This window comes from Chiloscyllium plagiosum, chromosome 7 (assembly GCF_004010195.1).
Source record: "Chiloscyllium plagiosum isolate BGI_BamShark_2017 chromosome 7, ASM401019v2, whole genome shotgun sequence".
Taxonomy (NCBI): domain Eukaryota; kingdom Metazoa; phylum Chordata; class Chondrichthyes; order Orectolobiformes; family Hemiscylliidae; genus Chiloscyllium; species Chiloscyllium plagiosum.
Window position 1 is genome coordinate 36428751 of NC_057716.1, and position 22688 is coordinate 36451438.

The window sequence follows — 22688 nt, forward strand, 5'->3', positions numbered from 1 at the left end:
AGTTGACATTGTGAGTTGTGCCATTAAGACACTATGAATCCTTCACAACTCTAACAAACACTCGGCTCCCTTACAATATTTTGCATAATAGTGTGTGAATCTGACAGCTCTAAAGCATTGATTTTTGTTGTTTACAATAGAATGTGTTTATAAAATGGATAATTCAGGTTCTGCATTTAAGTTGAAAATGTGTTGCTGGAAAAGCGCATCAGGTCAGGCAGCATCCAAGGAACAGGAAAATCGACGTTTCAGGCGTAAGCCCTTCTTCAGGCTTATGCCCGAAACGTCGATTCTCCTGTTCCTTGGATGCTGCCTGACCTGCTGCGCTTTTCCAGCAACACATTTTCAGCTCTGATCTCCAGCATCTGCAGTCCTCACTTTCTCCTCTGCATTTAAGTGCCTTGCAATTATTACAATTGCCCAGCTTACATGATAAGGAGGTAATTATAATGAAGTGGTCACAACTGCTCAAGGCTTTAATGTTGAATTTGCATGTTGGGCAATGGGTGACCTTCTGTTGATGTACAAATTGAAGCCAGATAGATGGTGTTACTGAATTAGTAAGGAACGATTACTGCAATTGCCCGTAGAATGGTCTCCAATTCTAATGCATTTATACCCTTCCTTTAATAAGAAGACCAAGGGGCCCTCTTGTGTTTCAGTAGTAGTGTCTGTCCCCTGATCTGGAAGATCCACGTTTAAATCCCACCTGCTCCAGAGGTGTGAAATAACATATCTGGAGAGGTTGATTAGAAAAATAGGGTAAATGTTTTAAAATGGAGACCAAAACTACACAGAGATTTCCAGATGTGTTGCATTATAACTGTTCATTAGTTATTGAAATTTGGTTGGAGCATTCTTGAATCTAACTGGCATAACCTGACATTCGTTCAATATATTGGGAAAAGCAGACATTTCCTTATTGTTGATGGTACCTGCCAGTTTCCTTTTAACAAACACATTTTAGATAAGATTGACTCATTACTAATTCTATCAATGCAGTGGAAACAAAATATGCTTCTTTAGCCTGTCAAATTTGTTCATCATTTTGAATACTGTACCTAATTAAGGTCACCTTTTATTCTTGTCTCCTCCAATAACAGGACCAGTTCCTCTAATCTTGTCTTGTATTTTAAATCCCCCATTCCTGGTATCATTCTAGTAAATCTTCTTTGCACTCTTTCCAAGGCTTTAACATCATCCTTCCTTCAATATTCCAAAAGAATAATTTTGCTGAGAGCATTCTAAGTAATTTTTGCCTTTAAGGCACTAATACCCCTGTCAAAATTGTTTTATTTAATTCTCTCAAATCTAAGTTTGTCCAGGCTATTTTTGTAAGTTCCAAAACAACTGCATGGCATTCTTTTCTCTGAACATTCAACAATTCTTTAACTGCAAAACAAACTGGAGAGAGTAAAACACAGGAGCCACTCCCAAAACTTCCAAAATCACTCTGCACCTGACAAAATCAGTCAGAATCAGTTTTCTCTTTTTAAGTCAATATTCTCTGTGGTTGGCTGGTGAACATCAATCCTCACTTTGTTGGCCACCTCAACATCCAATCAGCTGCCAGTCCTGGGAATGGCAACACACCGTAGGGAATTGTCCACAGTTTCCTGAGATTAGCAATTAAGTTGCATTATTTTTCAAGCTGGTCACCATCAGAAACATCTGTATTTGTCTTCTTTTACTCCAAAATTTATAGCTCTTTGTAGTCCAACTGGTTCCACCAAAAATAAAGGGAGAAAAAAAGAAAAATAGTCCACACTACCTCTTGTAAGACTCAAGGATAGAGGCCACCTTGACCAGCTCAATGAGTTTGCTCAGCATTGCTTTCCAAGTTGTTGTAATTTCACCAAGTTCCTGTTCCCTTCCACCTCTATTTTAAAGCTGTTTTGGAATAATTTTTGTATCTTCCCATGAAGACAGAAGTAAAATATTTGTTCATTTCATCTGATATTTCCTTATTATCCCCTTTCTCAATGTCTAGAAGGTCAATGCTCATTTTACTTAATGTTTTCTTTTTTAAATACCTGAAGAAACTCATGTTATTACATTTCTTGTCAACTTCCTCTTGTACTCTAAATTTGTTCTCCTGGTTAATCTTTTAGTCATTGTCAGTCATTCTTTGCATTCTGTCCAATCACCTTTGCACAACGATATTTTTTTTTCTCTAAGGATGTTTTCAATAACTTGTTTGGTTAACCACTGTTGGTGGATCCTCACCTTAGAATTTTTCTTTAAATACTCATTCTGAGTATTGTTTAATATACCCTTACGTATCTGCTACTGCTTCTCTATTGATCTATTCCCTATCCTAGGAGGCATAAGCATTTCAGTTAATTTTGTTTTCATGTCAACACAATGGCCCTTTTTAACATGAGAAACCCATGCTTCTCCATTTCGATATATATGTAAAATTCAGCCATGCTGTGGTTCTACAACCTCAGAGAGTATTTACCCTGAGATCACGAATTAATCCTATCCCATTACATAATGTCAAGTTTAATGTAACCTGCTTTTGGGTTGGTTCCAGAATTCTCAGACTGCATGAGCTTGACCTGCAGGATTTATAGAACATAGAACATAGAAGAATACAGCGCAGTACAGGCCCTTGGGCCCTCGATGTTGCGCCGATCCAAGCCCACCTAAACTACACTAACCCACTATCCTCCATATACCTATCCAATGCCCTCTTAAATGCCCATAAAGAGGGAGAGTCCACCACTGTTACTGGCAGGGCATTCCATGAACTAACGACTCGCTGAGTGAAGAACCTACCCCTAACATCAGTCCTATATACCTTATCAAACGCCTTACTACAATCCATATATACCACATCTACCGCTTTCCCCTCATCAACCTCCTTCGTCACCTTTTCAAAGAATTCAATAAGGTTTGTGAGGCACGACTTGCCCTTCACAAAACCTTGCTGACTATCCTTGATCACATTATTCCTATCCAGATGTTCATAAATCCTATCCCTTACAATTCTCTCTAAGACTTTGCCCACAACGGAAGTGAGACTCACCGGCCTATAGTTACTAGGGTTATCCCTACTCCCCTTTTTGAACAAGGGAACCACATTTGCTATCCTCCAGTCTTCTGGGACTACTCCTGTAGACAAAGAGGACATAAAAATCAAGGCCAATGGCTCTGCATTCTCCTCCCTTGCTTCCCAGAGAATCCTAGGATAAATGCCATCAGGCCCAGGGGACTTATCTATTTTCACCTTTTCCAGGATTTCCAATACCTCTTCTCTACATACCTCAAAGCCATCCATTCTACTTATTTGTGCCTCAGTATTCTCATCGACAACAATGCCCTGTTCCTGAGTGAATGCTGAGGAAAAGTATTCATTCAGTGTCTCCCCAATCTCTTCCGCCTCCACACGCAACTTCCCCCTACTATCCTTGACTGGACCTATTCCTACCCTAGTCATTCTTTTATTCCTAACATACCTATAGAAAGCCTTAGGGTTTTCCCTAATCCTACCGATTAAGGACCTTTCATGTCCCCTCCTTGCTGCTTTTAGCTCTCTCTTCAGGTCCTTCCTGGCTACCCTATAACTCTCAATCGCCCCAATTGAACCTTCATGTCTCATCTTGAGATAGGCCGCCCTCTTTCATTTAACAAGGGATTCCAATTCCTTATTAAACCACGGCTCCCTCGCACGACCCTTTCCTTCCTGCCTGGCAGGTACATAATTATCAAGGACACTCAATAGTTGCCCCTTGAACAAGTTCCACATATCATTTACACTCTTGCCTTGGAGTCTACTTTTCTAAGCCACACATCCTAAGTCATGCCTCACAGCATCATAATTTCCCTGCCCCCATCTATAACTCTTGCCCTGTAGTGCACACTTATCCCTCTCCATCGCTAGAGTAAAAGTCACCGAATTGTGGTCACTGTCCCCAAAGTGCTCACCTACCTCTAATTCTAACACCTGGCCTGGTTCGTTACCCAGGACCAAATCCAGTATGGCCTCACCTCTTGTTGGCCTGTCTACATATTGTGTCAGGAAACTCTCCTGTACACATTGAACAAACACTGACCCATCTAACGAACTTGAGCTATAGCTTTCCCAATCAATATCAGGAAAGTTAAAGTCCCCCATAACCACCACCCTATTACTGTCACTCATCTCCTGAATCACCTTCCCTATCCTTTCTTCTACGTTTCTAGGACTATTGGGAGGCCTGTAAAAGACTCCTAACAGGGTGACCTCACCTTTCCTATTCCTAACCTCAGCCCAAACTACCTCAGATGGCAAGTCCTCATCCATCGTCCTTTCCACCACTGTAATACTATCTTTGACAAGCAATGCCACACCTCCCCCTCTTTTACCCCCACCTCTGACCCTACTAAAACATTTAAATCCCGGAACCTGCAACAGCCAATCCTGTCCCTGTTCTAGCCATGTCTCCGTAATAGCCACAACATCGAAGTCCCAGGTACCAACCAACGCTGCAAGTTTATTGTGGCCAAACCCTCGATTGCAAGGACACAGCTCCTCAGATTTTGGTAGCATCAAATGTCTGACTGACCATTACCTAGCCTGAAAGCAAGCCCCTTGATTGACCGTAGCATTGAACCCTGGCTGCTTGGAGACCCCCTTCACTCCATTAAAGACTGCTCCCCTTTGGCTTTCACAAATCACCATTCACTTGAAACACATCTAGTGTATTATGAAAAGAAGAAGTTCATAGTGTATGGGATAACATAAGAGCACAAATACAAGGTTGGCTGTATTGCTGAAAGCATGGAGAAGTGGATCTCTTTCTGATTGGAAGCATATGACCATGGAGTGCCGCATGAATCTATGCTGGAGCCTTATCTCTCTACAATTTACATCAACAGTTTTGATGAGGAGAACAAAGGAATAGTAGTAAATTGGTGCAATGTAGGTCTGACATTGATATAGCACAGTACAGAGCAGCATGGCCACCTCCTTTACTGTGCAGTGCTTCCCACTATGACAAGCTGCAATTAAAAAGCCACTAACATACTGATGTTGCCATTTTAAACTTGAGGGGAACATTGGGAAAGCTTTTCTCAATATCAAAAACCTGAGTTTTTCATTCTCATTATATTTTTCCCATTTCTTAGCACTGCTCACATCTCTCCACCAAGGGGAAAATTCCATCCTACACACACAACTTACTGCAGAGGAGAAAGTGAGGACTGCAGATGCTGGATTCCTGAAGAAGGGCTTATGCCCGGTCGATTCTCCTGTTCCTTGGATGCTGCCTGACCTGCTGCGCTCTTCCAACACTCTCTGATTTCTACCTTCGAGACAGTTCTGTATCTAAATGGCTAGTTCTCCCTGTGTTCCATGAGATCTAACCTTGCTATCCAGTTTACCATGAGGGACTTTGTTGAACGCCTTACTGAAGTCAGCGTTCAGTGGGCGGCACGGTGGCACAGTGGTTAGCACTGCTGCCTCACAGCGCCGGAGACCCGGGTTCAATTCCCGCCTCAGGCGACTGACTGTGTGGAGTTTGCACATTCTCCCCGTGTCTGCATGGGTTTCCTCCGGATGCTCCGGTTTCCTCCCACAGTCCAAAGATGTGCAGGTCAGGTGAATTGGCCATGCTAAATTGCCCGCAGTGTTAGGTAAGGGGTAAATGTAGGGGTATGGGTGGGTTACGCTTCGGCGGGTCGGTGTGGACTTGTTGGGCCGAAGGGCCTGTTTCCACACTGTAATCTAATCAAATCTAATCAAGTCCATATAGATCACATCTACTGCTCTGTCCCCATCAATCCTCTTTGTTACTTCTTCAAAAAACTCAATCAGTTTTGTGAGACATGATTTCCCATGCACAAAGCCATGTTGACCTTCCCTAATCAGTCCTTGCATTTCCAAGTACATGTAAATCCTGTCCTTTAGGATTCCCTCCAACAACATGCCCACCACCAATGTCAGGCTCACCAGTCTATTGTTTCCTGGCTTTTCTTAATCACATTCTTAAATAGTGGAACCACGTTAGCCAACCTCCAGTTTTCTGGCACCTACAAATAGCTTAGCAGGGGTCACAGCAGTCACTTCCTTAGCTTCCCACAAAGTTCTAGGGTACACCTGATCAGGTCCTGGGGATTTATCCACCTTTATATGTTTTAAGATATCCAGCACCACCTTCTCTGTATTATGGACATTTTTCAAGATGTCACCATCTATTGCCTCACGTTCTGTACCTCTCATGTCCTTCTCCACCAAAAACACTGATGCAAAATACTCATTTAGTATCTCCCTCATCTCCTGTAGTTCCACACGTAGGCTGCCTTTCTGATCTTTGAATGGGCCCTATTGTCTCCCTAGTTACTCTTTTATCCTTAATGTATTTATAAAAACTCTTTAGGTTCTCGTTATCCCTATTTGCCAAAGCTATCTCATGTCCCCTTTTTGCCCTCCTGATTTCCCTCTTAAGTATACTTCTTCTTCTACTGCATGGGTTTCCTCCGGATGCTCCGGTTTCCTCCCACAGTCCAAAGATGTGCAGGTCAGGTGAATTGGCCATGCTAAATTGCCCGCAGTGTTAGGTAAGGGGTAAATGTAGGGGTATGGGTGGGTTATGTAAGGATTCACTCGATCCCTCCTGTCTTGTTCTACAGATCTGTTCACTAAAGGAATTTTTCAGCTATTTCCGCCCTGAGGTCAATGATGCAAACCTTATTCTAATGACTATTGCAGATGCTAATACAATAATATCCCCCCCTCCCCCACAACCATTAGACTTTTTTGTTTACAGAATTTAAAAAAGCCATTGTCAAATCCATAAGATCAAAATATACAGTCGTGCATCCCAGAAGATCTGGTAAACACAGTATCAAAAATGGTGATTGAGGAACATACGCTTCATCAGGTTTTAAAGGATTATTTTGTTGTTTTTCCCACTGGATTTGACCCGATGCTAACCTATCATCATTATTTACGTTGGATTTACCCTTCACATGCACTTGCAGCGATTCTCCTGAATTGTCTTCAAAAACAGGATGCCTCCTTCGTCACCTTTTCAAAGGATTCAATAAGGTTTGTGAGGCACGACTTGCCCTTCACAAAACCATGCTGACTATCCTTGAATGCACTTGCAGCGATTCTCCTGAATTGTCTTCAAAAACAGGATGTTTCCACAATACTACAGGCTTTTCACTCTAGGACTGAATTCCTAGCTGATTTATGAGAACTGTCCCAATATCGAAACACTTTTCATTCAAATCAAAACAGCTTTCTGCAATGTCATAGATGTGGACTGATACTTGATATTTGCTAAGGTTTTGCAGTTATTTTGACATCTTTAAAACGTGTCTCAATCTTTTAACACCTTGGTGTAAAAGACAGTATGGAGCAATATTTGGTGGAAGGTATTCAAGCACTGGAAGAAATGTTTGGTGTCCACTATAAATTGTTGGTAGTGCATTTTCCAATAAGACGAAACTTCTGTTACAACGAATATTTTTATAACACAATGTTTTTTTTCTCTAAAAATTGTAGATGATATGCCAGTAAGTCTTTTGTTTTTGATTCCTATCCTAAATGTCAGAATAGCATAGCTCAGGCCAGATTGCCTTGCCACTCAAAGTCAAATAAATGCCAACATTCATTGTTCAGGCTTAAATGAAAAATAGGGAATTTATCAAGTTACCAGAGGGCAGCCCATCCATCCACAGTTCACCCAGACTGAATGCCTACAGAATGAATTGGAGGGTGAAGCAGTGCAGATTTAATTTTGATTCTGACAGTTTACTTTTGAATCAAATTACCATTCTACATATTACAAAGGCCGCAAAGAACTATCAGCTTGGATATAGCACATTTCAGATTGGCTTCAGCATGTTCTGTGATGTAACATATAGATCTTTCACCATTATCTGTCTCTCATTCCTTTTGAAGCCTCATTACATTTGGTATGATAATATTGCAAATTGTTTTGCCTTGTGCTATGGTGCTGGACTATCATCAAATAAAACCCTGGCGAGGATACATTATTAAAGCAAGCAGTGCACAAATACTCACTTCACTAATGGAGAAACTTAAAAATAATTTGTACTGGGGTTGTACTACAGTCTACAAACTTTAATGTACAATCAATTTCACACATATAAAGCAACTGCTATAAGCCACATGTTAAGTTGGTAGTTAGGAAGACAAGTGCAGTGTTAGCATTCATTTCAAGAGGGCCAGAATACAAGAGCAAGGATGTACTGCTGAGAGTGTATAAGGCTCTGGTCAGCTCACATTTGAAATATTGTAAGCAATTTTGGTCCCCATATCTAAGGAAGGATGTGCTGGCCTAGAGGTGGGGGGTGGTGGGGGGATGGTGGGTTCAGAGGAGGTTCACAAGAATGATCCAGGGATAAAGGGCTTGTGATATGAAGAGCTGTTGAAGATTCTGGGTCTGTAGTCAATGGAGTTTTGAAGGATGAACATGGATCTCATTGAAACTTATAGAACACTGAGGAGGCCTGGATAGAGTAGAAATGAAGATGTTTTTACTAGTAGGACTAGGACCTGAGGGCACAGCCTCACAATGAAGCGATTACTTTTTAGAGCTGAGATACATGTAACATAGAACATAGACCAGTACAGCACAGTATAGGCTCTTCAGCCCTAGATGTTGTGCTGACCTTTTATCCTACTCTAAGATCAGATTAACCTACATACCCTTCATTGTACTATCTTCCATGTGCCTATCCAAGAGTCCCTTAAATGTCCCTAATGTATCTGAATCTCCTACCACTGTTGACAGTGCATTCCACACACCCACCGCTTTCTGAGTAAAGAACCTACCTCTGACATCTTCCTAAACTTTCCCCCCAATTACTTTAAAATTATGCCCCCTCATGATAGACATTTCTGCCATGGGAAAAAAGTTTCTGGCTCTCCACTCTATCCAGGCCTCTCAACATCTTGTGCAACTCTATCAAATCACCTTCTTTGCTCTAATGAGTAAAACCCTAGCTTCCTCAACCATTCTTCATAAGAAATGCCCTCCATTCCAGGCAGCATCCTGGCAAATTTCCTCTGCACCCTCTCTAAATCTTCCACATTTTTCCTATAATGAGTTGATCAGAACTGAACGCCATATTCTAAGTGTGGTCTAACCAGGATTCTATAGAGCTGCAGCATAACCTCGCGGCACTTAAACTCGATCCCGATACTACAGAAAGCCAACACACCATACACCTTCTCAACAACCCGTTCAACCTGGGTGGCAATTTTAAGGGATCTATGGACTTTTGTGAGGAACAGGAGGATGCCAGAGTGAGGGAAGGGCCGATCATGGATACGAGAGGGACCTTTCACCTGAAGTCAGAGTAAGTAGGGGAGGTCTTTAATGAATACTTTGCTTCAGTGAGATGAGGTAGAATTTCCTCAATTGGTGGTGAATCTGTGGAACTCATTGCCACAGACAACTGTAGAGGCCAAGTATCTAAGACAGAGATAGATACGTTCTTGGTTATTAGAGGAACAAGGGTTACAGGGAGAAGGCAAGAATTGGGATTGAGGAACATAACAGCTCTGATTGGATGGTGGAGCAGACTTGAATGGCCAAATTCTGCTCCTATATCTTATGGTCTTATCCCAGATCTTAAATGACTTTTTACACTGACAAAAATCTGGATGTGGGCTGATCTTCTCATCTCCCACTTAAGACTGCTGAAAACAGTTCAACAGTTTCAGGATCAATGCTGTGCAATTTTCTTTTTTATTATAGTCATATAGTGGTCTATCATCTATATGTATTACTGACAAGACTGGCAATAAGTAGTCATCCATTACAGTCTAACACACTGAACAGAATTTCATTACATCTGGTCTATTTCTTGCATAAATATTTTAATAGATGCGATTCTCAGACACAAAAATAAACCACGTTGAAAATACAAGATTATGTGAATGGTAGTTAAAGGACATATTCTACAAATGCAAAGTAATAAACCACTTAATAACATTAATCGCATTCCACTGGCAGAACTTTGAAGAGCCTGAAGAAGTTTGAAAATGCTCAGACAAAGAAAGGCATTCAGAGCATAATTTTCAACTGATAGATGTTTGTATTAAATAGAAGATAGTCTCATCTTGTCTTGGCTTTGAGATTGGAGGCAGCAATGCAAAATAGATTTGTAAAGACGAAAGGCAACAAACATGTTAAAAATTTAAGTGCTTGTTCTTATAAGTAAGGGTGGAACATCTAAGGTGTTATTCGTATTGAATTAGAAATGTTCGAAAACAGTCCACCCAATGTTTCAAACCTTCAAAATGAACTTTCGGTCTGTGAGGAGTGCTATTTGATAGCCAAAGGAATCTCAGAGGGATGCAAGTTGGCAGTTGAATGATGTTTCCAATATATTATTCGATATACTGGTAAGAATACTTCAGTGAAATTTATGACACATTTTGCTCATGAACATAGATGTGACAAACATATATGATTTTTAAAGTTTTTAAATTGATAATGATGTTTTCTTCAGAAATACCAATAGTTCACGTGCCTAATAATCTGAAACAGTTAATAATTTGTAATTAAATGGCGCATTTAAATGATAAAAAGTAATGACGCAGAAGACAAAAGCAAACTAAAACCAAAAGGGAAAATGCTGGAAAATCTCAGCAGGTCTGGCAGCATCTGTAAGGAGAGAAAAGAGCTGACGTTTCGAGTCGCCCGAGGCTGGAATCAATCCCACCACTGAGATACCATACGCTCGGCATTTGAAATAATAGAATTCCTTCCTGAAATACCTGACCAATAAGGTTGCCTGTTGAGAAATTGTTTCTCCCCCAACCTCTCTTTTCAAACAACTTGTTCTTTTTGACAGGGCTGATTGCATTTTCCAAACTATGCTCAATTCTCCAAGATAGCCCTACAAGGTCACCCATGTGTGGAAACAACTTCTTTGAGCACAAGAATTTAAACAACCAAAATGTGCTTTACCATCAAGCACATAATGCCCTGTACACTATTCGAAATGTAACTGTATGTACGAAACTCCCATAAACAGGTGTCTCTGTTTAGCAGAATTAATCTAAGAGTTAATGTATGATTCTTCATGTTCTCTTTAAAAATGTTGCTGTTGGTGGGTGGTGTCCCTCATTCTGTTTATGTGGGGATTAGTTGTGCCAAGTTAATACGGGCTGCAGTGTGGAAGAAGAGAAAAGCAACACAGGCATTCTGTGCTGATTCATATCAGCATTTCCTGACTTGATATGATGGTGGTTGTTGATGGATGTATGCACATGTAACTCCATTTACTGAAATGGTGTCCTGTACATTTTATCCGAAGTATGCTTGCTTACCTTTGTAGCTGAGACACCTCAAAAATAGGTGTCTTTTTATTGTCCTGCCTTATGCCTGAAATCAATCTCTCAATGAAAATCCTTAAGCTGTACTCATCATTCTAGGAAGTTAGAGTTTGAATTCATCCTATTAAATTTCTGTTCGGCCAGAGTGCTGAAATTGCTATTCTCAGTGCCACAAGCGCCATCCTATGTAACTGTGAGAAAGGCAAATGTTCTTCCATTTTCCCAATGTATCATTGGTATGGTTGACACCCCAATTTCCTCCAATATCCTTTCACCATCATTAGTCTGGGTGGGGCTGCATTCGTTTGGTTCCCTTATTGTTATAACCAGAGAATTGCCTGTGATGGATTCCCTTCCTGATCTTAAACCATGTGGTGCTCCCAGGGATATATCCATGGTCCCTTCCTATTTCTTAGATACATGCTACAATGACAGTGTATGAAAATGCATCAGATTTCACATATTGGCCATCTCAGCTTTATTTCTCCACCATCTTTCTCAAACACCCAGTGGTCTTTAAGTTATAAGGTTCCTTACCTGATATCCAAAAGCTGAATGAAAATAAATGACCACCCTGTAACTATTGGGAAGAACAATTGTATATTTAAATATTGTATAAGATATTATAAATTTAATTTAAATATTTATGTGTACAGGGGGTTCCTGATTTACAAACATCCGACTTACGAATACCTGTACTTACTAATGCAACCTCATATAGATGTGTATTAATATTAATTTTAAAGATCCGACAAGCTGACATTTCCTCATGCTTATGAAGGACTACTTTATAGTGCTCCAACTTGCAAACAAATCAACTTGCAAACTGACTCAAGAATGGAATCTGATTGCAACCCAAGGGCTGCATGTATTTATATTGCTGAAAACATTTTCAAACATGTTCACCAGAACAAATGCAAGAGTGTCAAGTTTTGAATGATCACAACAATGCATGCTAGAGGAGAAAAAGTTGCTGATTGGTTTGCAAGTTGACACTGATTGACCAAGTCAGTCCCATGAAAAAAGCAATGAATAAGTATATGATTCCCATGTTCCAGGGAAACTCCAAAGCAGTTTGCAGACAGAGAATGGATCCTTGCATATGTTATCTCACACAAGAGCAATATGAGCTACATTATGAGCTTAAGTGATTGGTTGTTAGTATAGCTATTTGCACACTCAAGGTTGTTCAGCAAGTGATGCACAAATGCAGAATCATATTTAACAGGAGATGATTTGTTCTGGATTTTACAGTATGGAAAGGTTGATTACAGACTGTACTTAGCCTATTATGACAGACCAAAGGCACATGCAGCTTGATATCATCTGCCAATCATTGTTATTGATAGCCTATGCACCTGGTCTCACACAGGAACTAAAATTCACTTACAATGTTGCTCAATGGTATGGGTAGACAGAACATTACTTTGGCAGTTGGCAGTACCCTGTTAGTAGAAAATACCATTTACAAATCCACTGCAGAGTAGCATTGGAAAATGGCTTGCTTTACCTGTTCAAATATTTGAGAAACTGGGCTGATACTTGTGGTGGCAGCTTGAGGTATTGTAAATTACTAGTAATGTGAGATGATACCGTGATTTTGAAGACTTTTGAGAGTTGTGTATTCTCTTAACTAATCAGATTAAAGGATAGTCAAATGACATGGTGTCAACAAAGAATTGCAATTACAATGGATTAATTGAATATTAAATTAGGTGCAGTCAAAGAAATAAAGAGAGCAAGAGAATGGGTAAATCATGAAAGAGCGGGAAAAAAGAGATAAGAAAACAAAAGTACAGCTATTCATTTTCTTTTTAAGTCTCCAAAAACGACTAGCTAAAGAAATTAGACTACGATTCTTATACAATTTTTGCGATCAGAGAGGAGGACTGGCAATCTTAAAACATGTGTTGTTGAAAGGTACTTAGATATGAAATAACTTTAACTGCTGTGAAATTTTAACTTATATCTATAGTGCATATAAAGGTGCTGAAAGCCATTCATTGCAGTTAACTAGTTAGCCTGAGCGTGAGATTTTTTTTAATGAAGGCAATAACAAAGTGCATTTCTGGTCACCACACTTTAGGAAGGACGTATACAGTGAAGATTCATCAGGATGTTTTTTGGGATGGTGTATTTCAGTATGAAGAGAGGTGGTTTCTTGTCAATTTCTGCATTTTCCTGTGTACCTACTCATCTGAATTTGCTCTGTCATTTACAGTTAAATGAGGGCAAGTGCTTTTAGCTTTGCTATTAGTCTGAGAACACATTTTGTGCCATTGCTCTGATATCAAAGACAGAGCTTGTGCTCTTCATATTGGATGAGCCAGAAATCCCAGCAGAGCATTTTTTTCCATCATTTTTCTGTTAATGGAATTCAGGTTTTAAAAACCCAGCTCATGTTGAAAAAGGAAATGAATCATTCTGTCAAGTATAAATTTATCTTTAGTAATAAGTTTGAGGTTTCTCCTGTGGACTCAACTGCTGTCAACAGCAAAGATCAACAGTGCAAACCTTCATGAATGTCACTAGTTGAAAGTTGAAAAACAGCTTTGTTCAGAAAATGTTGCTGTTAGCCAAATTTTTATAGAAAGTATTTTCACCATTATTTTGCAATTTGGCATTCAGGTCTTCATTTCTTTAAAACTGCCTGTCCAATTATTTGTTGTGAATTAGTTGTACTCATTTGGGCGACATGAGAAACAATTCAATTGTCATTGATGAAATGCTGACGATACATCAGGAAAGAGTGGGACTAACGCAATATGAAGTTTCATGCCCTCGCCTTTCCTGAAAAGGAACTGTTGTCCCATCCCTTAGAGTCTCTCTTAAAAGAAAATAATCATCTCCGCTGGTCAGCAACACCCTTTTTACACGTTGCTCAAACATTGTTCCATGTTGTCATTTTATTTCTTGTGGAAACATAGATTCATTTCCAACTGAACAATTTACTCTCCTGTGGAAGAAGTCATCTTTGCAACAGGAGATTTAATACCATTGGTAACTTAATGAGCAATCTGTCTTTTGATAATCCTACTAATAGGCTGACCAAAACCTCTTCTTGGTAACATGAGTTTAGGCCCAGAAGATTGCTATTTTAATTAATTGTAGTATTTAGAATCATGGAATCATCAAATCATACAGAATAGTATAGAAGAGGCTCTGCAGCTCATTATGTTTGTATTGACAAATCTACTCCACTTGGCCCATAACCTTGATTTTTATGACATTTCAAGTGATCATCCAAGTGCTTTTTAAAGATTGTGAGGTTTCCAACCTGTAGTGATTGGGACCAACTTGACCTCATTGTCTACAAGGTAATTGATTGGGGTTGTTAACTAGGGCCAATTAGGAAAGCCTTGGCTGACCAATATGACCAGGAGATTAGAATCTCCTCAGTTGAGGATTGACTCTGAGCTGGCTGGCCACAACCAGTGTACTGCGCACTAGTAAATAAAGGGTGAGTTGGTGATGGGACCCACCTTCTGTGCAGTTAATTCACAACCTCAACTGTGCTCCCAAGTGGAGCACTCCAGATTCCCACCCACTTCCACCTCAAAATATTTTTCCTCAAATACCCTCCAAACGTCCCTCCTTTCACCTTAAAGTTATGCCCCTTGTTATTCACCCTTCAACTAAGGGAAACAGCTGTTTCCTATCCACCCTGTTTATGCACCTCATTTCAACATATACATCTCACTCAAGTCCTCCCCTGCCAATGTCCGTTCTAAAGAAAACAACACAAGCTCATTCGGCTTCTCTTCATAGCTGAAATGCTCCATTCCAGGCAACATTCTGATAAGTCTCCTGTGCACCCTCTCCAGTGCAAATACATCCATCCTACAGTGTGGTGACCAGAAATGCACATAGTACTCCAGCTGTGGCCTAATCAAAGCTCCAATGTAACTCCTCTGCTCTTTTAATCTGTGCCATGACTGATAGAGGTAAGTGTCCTGTATGCCTTCTTAACTTCTCTATTTACTTGTGCCGCTGCCTTCAGGGGTCCGTGGATAAGGATATCAAGATCCCTCTGACCTTCCTAGTGCCCTGCCATTCATTGAGTCCTCCCACAGGGTAGATAGGATAGTGAAGAAGGCGTTTGATATGCTTCCCTTTATTGGTCAGAGTATTGAGTACAGGAGTTGGGAGGTCATGTTGCGGCTGTACAGGTCATTGGTTAGGACACTGGTGGAATAATGTGTAAAATTCTGGCCTCCTTCCTTTCGGAAAGACGTTGTGAAACTTGAAAGGGTTCAGAAAAGATTTACAAAGATGTTGCCAGGATTGGAGAGTTTGAGCTAATGGGAGGGGCTGAATTGGCTGGGGCTGTTTTCTCTGGAATGTCAGGGGCTAAGGGGTGACCTGATAGAGGTTTACAAAATCATTAGGGGTGTGGATAGGGTAAATAGACAAAGTATTTTCCCTGGTGTAGGGGAGTCCAGAACTAGAGGGCATAGGTTTAGGGTGAAAGGGGAAAGATATAAAAGAGACCTAAGGGGCGACTTTTTAACACAGAGGGTGGTATGTGTATGGAATGAGCTGCCAGAAGAAGTGGTGGAGACTGGTACAATTGCAACATTTAAAAGACATTTGGATGGGTATATAAATAGGAAGGGTTTGGAGGGATATGGGCCAGGTGCTGGCAGGTGGGACTAGATTGGGTTGGGATATCTGGTCAGTATGGACGGGTTGGACCAAAGGGTCTGTTTCCATGCTGTATATCTCTATGACTCTATGACTCAAAATTCTATCTGCCTCTGATCTGCTCATCTGATCAATCCATCTATATCCCTGGTAACATAAGTCTTTCCTCCTCACTGTCAACCATCCAGTCAATCTTTGTGTTGTCCACAAAATCACTTATCACAGTAACCCCCTTCTCCTGTCCAACCCAGCTCCCTTCCAATGTTCTCTATAATTTATGTATATCACAAACAAGAAGGGACCCAACACTGATCCCTATGAAACACTACTAGGCATCAGCCTCCAATCACACTTTGCCTTCTACCACCACTCTCTGAATCCTGTCATCAAGTCAATTTTAGATCCAACTTGCCAATTTACCCTTTATCCCACGTGTTTTTACCTTCTTTATCAGTCTCCCATGTGAAACCTTGTTAAAGGTTTTGCTGAAAGCTATATAAACTACATCAATTGCTCTACCCTCATCGAAATACTCAGCTACCTCCTTGAAAACTTCAATCAAATTTGTTAAGCATGACCTCTCTCTGACAAGACCATGCTGACTACCCCGATTAAACTTTGCCTCTCAAAGTAGAAATTAATTCACTACTTCAGAATGCTTTCCAATAGTTACCCTACCACTGATGTGAGAATCATTGGTTTGTAATTCCCTGGTCTATCTCTAGCAGCGTTCCTGAAAAGTGGAACCAAAAAGCTGTCCTCTAGTCCTCTGCCACCTCTGCTGTGGCCAGAGGGGAATTCAAACTTTGGGCCAGAGTCTCTGGAATTTTCTCTCCCATCTTCCGAAGCATTTAACTTCCCTAAGAAACAAACATCTTTGGGCACATTAATGAAGCTTCCAAACTTTTGAGGGTTTGATAGATTGAATTATTTGAATGGCACAAAATTGCCATTCTTGCTGTTGTTGAAAGTTTATTTCATACAAATTCAAAGCCTGTTTTACTTTTTAAATCTTTGTTGTCAGTGAAAATTGCTATGCTTGCTACCATACTTGAATAAGATTTGTTTATGCACATTGATACAAGACAAAATTAATTAACACTCTCATATCTCACAAATAAAAATCATACAATTCCTACAATGTGGAAAAAGGTCATTCAGCTGATTGAATATGTATCGACTCTCTGAAAAGCATTTCACTCGGAGCCAGACCCACCCCATCCCTGTAACCTTGCATTTCCTATCGTTAATCCATCTAGCCTACACATCTTTGGACTAGGGGAGGAAACCAGAGCACCCAGCAGAAATTCACACAGACAGTCATTAGTCTTTAAATGTCATTGAATCTCCTTTGTAAAATGCATATTTATACAAAGGAAATGTTTTATCCTACTTCAATAAAACTCTTGATTTTTAATAATTGAACTACTTTAAAACGTCACTTAATTTTGCCAACAGTATTTCTTACTTTCTGTTGGTAACAGAACAAACTGGCAGGAGACCATAAACATAGAGATATTATTGACCACAGGTACCTGGAGGGTAAAGGGGGTTTGTGAGGCTCTTAGATCTTAAGCTACGCTGAGTGACCACAACTTCATTGAGGATTTCACTGTAAGCACCTCTGTGATGTAAATGTGGGAAAGACATTGCTAAAATTAGCAACCTACTGTATGGAACTAAGTCATTCCTGCCAGTAGCTTCATAACAATTTTTGATTTGATTTGAATAATTATTGTCACATGTCTTGAGATACAGTGAAATGTATTGCGTTGTGTGCTAACCAGATAAATCATACCTTACATAAGTACATCAGGGTAACAGAACAGAATGCAGAATTATTGTGTTTTACAGCTACAGAGAAGGTGCAGAGAAAAATCAATTCTAATATATGAGAGGCCCATTCATAAGTCTGTGAACAGTGGGGAAGAAGCTGCTCTTAAAACTGTTGGCATGTGTTTTCAAATGTTTGTATCTTCTGCCTGATGGAAGATGACTGGGTGGGGTCTTTGATTATGTTGGCTGCTTTCTCAAGGCAGCAGGAAGTGTAGACAGAATCTATGGGTGGATGGCCGGTTTGCATGATGGACAGGACTGTGTTCATGACTCTCTGTAGTTTCTTGAGATTCTGGGCAGAGCCGTTGCCATACCAAGCTGTGATGCATTCAGACAGGATACTTTCTATGGTGCATCTATAAAAATTGATAACAGTCATTGTGCACATGCCGAATTTCCTTTGCCTTCTGAAGAAGTAGAAGTGTTGTTATGCTTTCTTGATGATAGCATCAACGTGATGGACCAAGATAGATCATTAGTGATATTTGTTCCTAGGAACTTGAAGCTCTCAAGCACCTCCAGCCCGGCACCATTGGCGGAGACAAGGGCGTGTTCTTCACCCCGCTTCCTTCATTTTGCTGACATTGATGGACAGATTGTTATCTTTGCAACATACCACTAAGCTGGCTATCTCCTTCTTGTGGTTTGTTTAGTTGTTGTTTTTAGATCTGACCCACTAAACTGGTGTCATCAGTAAATTTGTAAATGGAGTTAGTGCTGAATTTGACAACATACTCGTGAATGTATAAGGAATATAGGAAGGGGCTGAGTATGCAGCCTTGTGGAGTACCGGTGTTGCGTATTATCATGGAGGAGGTGTTGTTACAAACCCTTACTGACTGTGGTTTGTGGGTCAGAAAGTCAGCGATCCAGTAGCAGAGGGGGAGCAAAGTCTAGGTCTTGGAGTTTGGAGATGAGTTTTCTTGGAATTATAGTGTTGAAGGTGGAGCTAAAATTAATAAATAGAGTTCAGTCATAGGTGTCCTAGTTATCCAAATGTTCCAGAGATGAGTGTAGGGTCAGGGTGATGGTGTCTGCTGTGGACCTATTGTTACAGTAGGCATGTTATAGCAGATCAAGCCAATCTGGGAGGCTGGAGTTGATAGGTGCTATTAAGGCAAGCTGGGAGGCTGGATTTGATGGGTGCTATTAAGGTAAGCTGGGAGGCTGGAGTTGATGGGTGCTATTAAGGCAAGCTGGGAGGCTAGTGTTGAGGTACTCCTAATACTGCAACTTGAACTGTAACTGGACCTGCCATTTTCCAAATCTATCACTGCTTCGTAAAATTCCACTTTATACTGATCTTAAATGAAATAACTTTTAAGAGATGCCTCTTCCCCTTGATGAACCTTCCCACTATGGTGTCCAACAACACAGAAAGCTTGTGTAAACCCAAGGACTGTGACCTAATGCTATCTGTTCTCAAAGGACCTCTGCAAGAAGATAACAGTGGCTAACATAGTTACAATAAAATGAGAATTCCTCATAAACAACATCAAACAAATAAATAACAGCAACAACTTGCATTTATATATCATCTAAAACATAGTAAAACCAAAGAGGCTCTTCTCAGGAGCATCAGCAAGCAGAATTTGACATAAGTTGTGGGAAGCATCTTAAAGGAAAAAAAAATAAGTTCAAAGGGAGAGAGACTTAATGAGGCAATCCCCAAACTTAGAGGCTTGGTAGCTATAGCTACAGCTATCAACAGTGTAACAAATAGATTAAGGTTTGCTCAAGTGGCTACTTTTACTGGAGTGCATTTACTTAGGAGCAAATTTCAGAAACAGAGAGGGACAACAAGGATTTGAAAACAAGGATTAGAATTTTAAAATTGAAATGTTGGGGAAATTTGTGTAGGTCTTTTAGACAGCTGGTCTTCCTAATACTAAATTTGAATACATGTTTGTTCATCAAGTGCAGAATGTAAGGTAAAAAGCCTGACAGTTTTGGAAAGGTGGAGAGGTTGAGGTGGTAGTGATGAGGTTGAACTGGATAACATCTGCATGTGATGAGGGAAAGGGATTTGGTGCATGTATATGGGCAGCAGGCCTTTGGATGGCCTCAAATTTATAGTTAAGGGATGATGGAATCCAGGAGTGCACTGAAACAGTCAAGATTAAAGGTAACAATAGATGAAGTGTTCGGCAGCAGGTAATGTGAAGCAGAAATGTATTGAGCTATGTTATGGAACAAGAATAAACTATTACTAAGTAATAGTGCAGATATGTGGTTAACACACCATTTTGGAGTCAAATATAACAACAATCACATTGGTAACAATCAGATTCACTCTCAAAAATCTAAAAATAATTTCAGTCCACAGGGCACTGCAGTGATAAGAAAGGAAACTTGTTTAAATTCAAGTTGGTATAATAGAGCTAATGCATCAGATTTTTACTATAAAGTGTGAAACAGTTATCAAAGGGAGAGTGGTTTGGCAGGAAGTTGGATTGGAATCATCTCCAATCAACAGAGTATTAAGTTCCTTGAGGAGTTAGTTAATGGATTGGGGAGGGTGTGGAAGTGACTTTTCAACTGAAAATTGACAAAAACAAGTACCCCTGGGTATACTGGTGCTCAGTTATTGGATTCAATGATTTTCTGCAGTGAGTTTTTATAAAAGCAGATTACGTTTTACTAACAAGCTGCATCGAGATGGCTGGCCATTTGACTGATTGACATATCCATCTGACCATTGGAATTCCTGCCTCACTTACTTCAGGTTGAAGGGAGTTTTGTTGTGACTCCGTTAGGTACATGTGGAACAGGTAGGTCTTGAACTTGAGTCAACTGGCCAAGAGGTAGGGGCACCATCATTGTGTCACAAAAGCCTCAGTCACAGATCCTCTAATGCTCCTACTCTAGCAAGCAGCTCCAGCCTTCTTTTAGAGTGTGATGCCACTTAGTGCTCTGCAGGATCAGGACCAGAAGTTACTCAGGTTTTATGTTCCTGACACCATTTTAGATATCTAGCTCAGAGTCATCCTTGCAAGAGAGCAACTATCTAGACTGGAGAATTATGAAGTTCTTGTTGTTCTTTTCTGTGAACTGTCAGTGATTTTATTTTGAAAGCTACAGCAGGGAGAATCCTCAGGCTGCTGTGCTTAGGTTTCTCACTCTTGTGAACAAAGTATCACAGAAAATGAAAAGGTTTCAAAACCATCTTGGCTTTTAATGCATAAACATGATGCCTGTTGTTGATACATACACATCACAGAAAATCATGTGCTAAAATACATCAAATAAGCATCATACCTCTGGTTCACAGGTTCCAGCATAATCATTAGTTGATAACGTACAACAACATAAGATTACATTCCATATCTATCTCACCACACCTGGAGGCTAGCAAGTAGCAACTCTAATTAAACAGGGAAAAATGTTCCTTGGCTTTCAGTCAGATCAAATTTAATTGCCGCGCTGCTACAGAACAAAGGAAGCTCTCACACAAGCCCATGCCTTACAGTGACTAATAAATATTGTTACATAAACTAAAAACATTAAGCCCTGATATCACTATACATAGGTCTGCATGAGTCCAAGAGAAAATTAAATTCAATGAGTTAAGTTAATTCATAAAATTTGAAAATACTTGTCAATTATGAAGTTGCCATTCATCAGTTGTACTGATGTAAAAGTATATTTTACCCTCCCATTCACCAAGAAATTGAGCATTAGTTACAGAAGAAATGTCCAGGAGATTCGAACTTAAACCTAAAGGTACAATATCTGAATGCAGAAAGCATTCCCCATTGACGGGATCAATTAATCAAAAATAGTGGGAGGGAATGAAACAAAAATAAACCTTTTGAGGTCACTTTGGTGATACAGGTTACAGCGCATTTATATAAAGGTTCACATTTATCTAAATTAGATTGGCTTTGCATTAAATCCATTTGTTGGAGTCTCTGTGTAGCCTTCTGGTGTAAGGTGCCCTCATGATGCCTAATTTCATGTCCACACAGGATGTGGCATGGATTGATGCCTGTGTTGTGAGCATACAATAGTATTTGAAAGCAAGATGGTCTCCAGAAATGTCTATCTTTTCTTTAGCCTCTGTGCCCAAAATTAATGGTGTGAATGAAGTGGTCAGCAGTGCCTGTGCTTGAGAGGTGCTCAACAAACAGGCAGCCCATGGTTTCTGAATATGAGTGATTAAGGGCCCACAGGTCCTGTGTCCTGTCTGCTGCATAGCCCATTGTGTAAAACAGTTTTGATTTCCAGCACAATGGAAGGGGAAGCTGAACTCTGTTTGGGCAGTGGATTTCAGCCTCCACCTGTGTGTGTGTCAGTGAGGCCCTGAACATCCCCTTCCTGGTTGCACTTCCTGTAAACCTCATCAGCTTCACACCTCCATGGGACCCATGTCAGCCTGCATCGGCTCACCTTCTCCTTGTAACCCTTAGCAAATGAAGTGACCGTACATTGTCTCCCTCCACAGGGGGTGGGGTGCGCCTGACAGTGGATGGACTCCCTTCTGCTTTAACCCCCCTTCCCTTCACAATTGTCAACCTCCTATCCATCATGACTCGGTTCCTGAGTCTCTGAACCTGGGATACAGCACCCTTTGCCTTGTTCTCCACAATCCACCTTAGCTTCTCTGGATGGATCCAACGGACTACAGTGACCCACCCTACCACATGACCTGACTGGACAGCCCCAGATGGTAAGTGCCCAGACTCTTGCCACCTGATCATTGTAACTCACCAACCCTCTCAGACTGGTTGATATGGAGTCACATTTCAGACTGCAGATGCACAGTTATCCTGGCTGTGCCAATTCCCTGGGGGTGGCACATGAGGCTGCCCTTGATTTGCTGTGCCTGGACCCCTGATTGACTAGTACATCTGTGAACTTTGGTGAGGATGATTCTCCTAAGACTTTGAGATATGGCTGCTTG